Source organism: Podarcis melisellensis (assembly GCF_964234715.1).
Source record: "Podarcis melisellensis genome assembly, chromosome: 13".
In the NCBI taxonomy this organism is placed as follows: Eukaryota; Metazoa; Chordata; class Lepidosauria; order Squamata; family Lacertidae; genus Podarcis; species Podarcis melisellensis.
This window is the reverse complement of record NC_138545.1, coordinates 9,113,817-9,119,215: the sequence shown is the minus strand read 5'-3', so window position 1 is coordinate 9,119,215 and position 5,399 is coordinate 9,113,817. Positions and strand designations below refer to the sequence as shown.

Below are 5,399 nucleotides of genomic sequence, written 5' to 3'. Positions count from 1 at the left end.
ATGTTTTAGTGACATTACTTGCCAAGGCTGCAGATCTTGTAGTTCAAATCTTTCCCTTCCCAGCATGGCTCTGTGCTTGGTTCTAGTTGAGTAAATGGCATGCAAAGCATTAGCCATGGGATAGACCACATTATAGATACTGTAGCTGTGGCCAGTCATGAGCATCTCAAAGTGAGAACCAGGAAGACTCTCCAACTTCTCCTCCCCAGTACATATTTTAAAGTCATTTTCTGGTTCTTCAAGATTTGGAAATGAACAGTCAAATGCTTGCTCCCAGAAATCATTAACAAATCCATCTCCTTCAGTCCAGTAAGGTTTTACTTTCTGAAGAAATTCCTTGAATTCCGGAACATCTTGTGAATGAATGGTAAAGGCAATTGCACCTTGGAGCATCTGAAGACCCCAATTCCTTTGAATGCTAGATAATGCAAAATCAATCTGAGTTGTCATGATCCATACCTTTCTAAATGATTCATTCCCCTTACTTTCAGTAATAAATCTTAACCACACAATAGTCAAAGTTTCTCCATAGATGATCAATGTATTGACTTTGCTATCTGTGAAATCTAAATAATTACTTGATACCATGTCAAAGAGTTTATCCAAGTCATCAAAACGGGGTGATTGTAGGATTCTCCGTGTGAAGGCTGAACAAATTCCATTTTGGGAAAACAACGGCTCCATGGTCTGTAAGAAATTTTCTCCACTCCCATCATCCATAACAAAGAGCCCGACCCATGTCCATCCAAAGTGATTAAGCAAGCTGATAATCCCCTTGTACAGATGGACTTCATTTGGCACCATGTGATATAAAATGTGGTCCTGATCTATGTCAGCCTTTTCTGGGGGAAAGGCGCCATAGGTGAGCTAAAAGAAAATGTATTTATTGTCAAAGATACTAATTTCATTATGCGCTATATCATTGTGTTTTTTGTGAGTGGGTGAATAAATGACTAAATATGTGGATTGTACCTAAATATTTGTGACTATAACAATAATTTCATGCAAGTTATCCATATGGACTACTTGTGGAACACTTTGTATAAATACTGAACAGATTTATTTCTGGAAAATAATAGCCCAGTGGTATGCAGCATTCTTCACTGTGTGGCTCAAACCTGCTCCACATTCATCCAAAATAGTTTAGTTAGGTGATGATCCCTACATAGTGTTTCTTGGGGTTTTATTGGGCAGCTTATGGATACAATGGGATCTGCAAATATATTTACAAGACAGATGGGAGCAATATATACAGAGCAATATGCCAATATTATAGTAAATGGGAATTTGTCAGAAAAATGCTTTGTATCAAAAGAAACAAAACAAGGTTTCCCACTGTCACCATTATTGCTTATTTTGGTGTTAGATGCCATATGTAGAGATATAAGAGAAAGTGATGAGATACAAAGTATCAAAGTGGGACAACAAACTTACAAATTAAAAGCATTTTCAGATCTTGTGGATTTATTTGTAGGAGCCCCCTTTTAAAATATGGTAAACATATTTGAAAAGATAAAGCAATTTGTTTTTCTAGCAGGTTTTTATATAAATAAAACTAAGATTAAAATATCAGTAAAAATATGGATCAGCAAGCAAAAGAGGCTTTACAAAAGAAGACTGGAATCAAGGTTGGAAAAGGTGAAATATTTGGGTATCTGGGTACCAAGTAAGAATGCAATGTTGTACCAAACTAATTATGTTAAAGTGTGAAATGATGTGAAATAAGATTTATTGAGTTGAGAGAAGATGAATCTTTCATTATTTGAGACAATCTCTGTTGTGAAAATGAACGTGTTGCCTAAGATGTCATTTTTGTTTCAAACAGTTCTGATAATATGTAATACTTGGTGTTTTAAACGGTGCCAAAAAGAGCTGTCAAAATTCATTTGGGAAGAGAAGAAACCAAGGCTTAAATTTAAAATATTAACAGATGCTAAAGAAGAAGGTGAAATCTCACTTCCAAATAACTTCCAAATCTAATATTATATTATGATGCAGTACGTTTGACATGAATAAAGGAATGGATTATATTTTTAAAATGACTAAATTGCTGGATCTGGAGGGATATGGTGGAAGATATGGGTGGCATGCATATTTGTGGTGTGAAAAAGCAAAGCTCCATAAAGACTTTCTAAATCATGCTGTAAGAAGTTTATTTGGAGTATGGACAAGTTATAAAAATCTACTTGAAAGGAAACCACCACTGTGGTTAACTCCCATAAAGGCCTGTGCTCCAAAAGAAATGAATATGAATGAGAACTGGGGAATTTATAGAGCTATGTTAAGTTACACTGAAAGCAGGTGTATAAACTCTTTTTTAAAATAGAAGAAATTCAAGACCTTGTATCATATTGGATTCAGTATCATCAAGTAAATGAGTTATTTAAGAAGGATGTGTTAAATGGTTTTATGGAATAAGGATCTTATTTTGAAATGGGGATACTTGAGAGTAATGAAAAATTGATTTCTTAAATGTACAAAATGTTACTAGAATGGGATACTAAAGATGAAATGGTTAAGTCAACAATTATACAATGGGCTAAAGACTTAGTTCATAATGTTAATATTGTTTCTTGGGAGAACTTATGGAAAAATGATGTGAATTCATTGCTTGTTATACACTTTATTTGGTATTTAACACTAAACAAACAGCCTAAGATGTACAAAAATGTGTCAAGTAAATGCTGAAAATGTAAGCAGATAGATGGGTCATTCTTCTATATGTGGTGGACATGTAAAAAAGCTAAAGCCTTTGGAGAAATGATATATAATGAAATGAAGAAAATGGTTAAGTGGGCCATTCCCCAAAGGCCAGAAGTTTTCTTTATAGGCTTAATAGGGACCGAGGTCCCAATGAAGATGACTAAACTATTTATGTATGTGAATGCAGCAGCTGGAATATTACATGCACAGAAATGGAAAGGAGAGCATGTTCCAACAACAGAAGAGCGGCTTTTGAAAGGAATGAACTATGCAGAAATGGCAAAGCTGTCAGCAAAATCAAGAGATCAAAATACTGATTTTTGATAGAAGAATGGAGGCCCTTCTTGGACTATTTTTAAATAATACTATAGTCTAATGAAATTATTGGTAGGATTCCAGATAAAAGCAGCAGAAGAAAAATGATAAAATAATTGTAATAGAGAAACTTTTTGTTATAGATAAAATATATAATGCAGTAGAAGAGGTGAGGTGAGGTTGGGAAGACAACTTATGAAACAAAGATTGTTGTAAAATGTTTGGAAAACGTCTAGGTGATGATCCCTAGAAGTTGATGGACTTCATTATGCACTATGTGGCAATAGAAAGGAACCTGATCCTTCCTGTGTGTAATATGAACTATAAGTTTGTTTTAAAAAATAAATGTGCATCTATTCAAAAGGTATACACAGAGGATTTCTCAGATAGGCTTTGTTGTTTTGTCGTTTAGTCGTATCTGACTCTTCGTGACCCCATGGACAAGAGCACGCCAGGCACTCCTGTCTTTCACTGACTCCCGCAGTTTGGTCAGACTCATGTTAGTAGCTTCAAGAACACTGTCCAGCCATCTCGTCCTCTGTCGTCCCCTTCTCCTTGTGCCCTCCATCTTTCCCAACATTTGGGTCTTTTCCAGGGAGTCTTCTCTTTTCATAAGGTGGCCAAAGTATTGCTGCCTCAGCTTCAGGATCTATCCTTCCAGTGAGCACTCAGGACTGATTTTCTTAAGAACGGATAGGTTTGATCTTCTTGCAGTCCATAGGACTCTCACCATAATTCACAGATAGGGCTTAATCTATCACAATTCCTTCAACAGACTTTCACCAGGGTTTGGTAATATAATGAAGCTGGCAGAATTGTGGACATGGGTTTTGTTGATACGATGAATGCAATCATAGAAAAGATGAGCCAAACTCTGCTTTTCTCAGCCTTGCAAACCAAATCGGTGAAGGCCCAGCTGAGCTTGAAAGATCCAGAATGTAACTGGGTACATGAGAAGGCAAAGTTCACTATTCCAGTAACTGAATAAGAAAAGTATTGTATTTTTAGTAAGCTATAAAGAGGTTCAGTATCTTCTGCCATCTTTGACCCGGGTTACCTCTACTGGCTCTTCATGGCAAGCAGCAGCGGATGAAGAGAATGGAAGAGAATGGAAGTCTACCCTTATTTTGTGTGCAAGAAATCAGCAGTTCTCTATGATATTGTTCTTGTGGCTCAGGGGCTTGATTTCTCTGCTGTGAATTGGATCAATCAGCTAGACTGTCCAGGGGACGCAAATACTTACATTCACAGAGTTGGCAGAACAGCCATATACAAAGAAGGTGGGGAAACTCTTCTTGCGCTGCTTTCTTCAGAGGAAAAGGGAATGATGCAGCAGCTGTCACAGAAGAAATTTCCTATCAACAACATGAAAATCAATCCTGAAAAGCTTGTTGACATCCAGAAAAAGATGCAGTCTTTCATGGCTCAAGATCAAGAGTTGAAAGAGAGAGTGCAACGGTGTTTTGTTTCCTATCTGTGATCGGTCTATCTAATGAAATTTGCTGCCAAGGAATTTGCTGCCAAGGAGTGTGGTGGAGTCTCCTTCTTTGGAGGTCTTTAAGCAGAGGCTTGACAACCATATGTCAGGAGTGCTCTGATGGTGTTTCCTGCTTGGCAGGGGGTTGGACTCGATGGCCCTTGTGGTCTCTTCCAACTCTATGATTCTATGATTCTATGATTAATGAAGAACAAGGAAGTGTTTGATGTATTCAAGTTGCCTATTGCTGAATATGCCCTCTCCCTTGGGCTTGCAGTGGCCCCTCATGAATGATATCTTCAGAAGTTCCAGAAGAAAACGCATGAGAATGAGCATGAGAAAGAAAAACCATTGCAGCAAACTGATGAGCCCAAAGATGCCCCTTTTCCTGTAAGCAACCATGGTGCAGAGAAATGCAGAGCACTCTTCAGCAAAACAGCAGTGTTGCAGGGAGATGAGAACATAGAACTCTCCAGCACAGACAGTGAAACTGAGGATGATGCATCACAGGCTCAGACTGAGACTGAGGAGGAGCCCATAGCAGTCAAGGGTTTGGAAGCTGAACTCCTGCAGTTCTTTGAAGAAGGTGATAGTTATGACGACAACACTCAGGATCTTAATGTGCTGACAGTGAAATGGTGGAATGTATTTGGTTTAGAAACAGGAGACAAAGTAGCACCAAGTACACCAAATTTAAAGCTGAAAAAGAGAATAACTAAAACAAAAAGGTAAAAAAAAGTATTGAAGGGAAAATGTAAAGTAAACACACAAAAAATGTGCTTTACTGAAGATAGGGAAATAATTCAGCAGTGGCCACCCGCACAAAAATCTGTTCACGACAAAGCAGACGATGATGACAACAGTGGTAGAATCAGTCTCAACAGCAAAAAAGAGGCTGTAGGAA

At 37.6% G+C, this 5,399-nt stretch overlaps 1 pseudogene across 1 annotated transcript; it reads left to right on the top strand.

Moving 5' to 3' along the window:
- The first annotated feature begins 3,817 nt into the window (after positions 1-3,817).
- LOC309356164 (putative ATP-dependent RNA helicase DDX10 pseudogene) lies at positions 3,818-5,076 on the top strand (annotated as a pseudogene). Its single transcript has 2 exons — positions 3,818-4,516; positions 4,706-5,076. The product of its transcript is annotated as a putative ATP-dependent RNA helicase DDX10 pseudogene (transcript).
- The last annotated feature ends 323 nt before the right edge of the window (positions 5,077-5,399 follow it).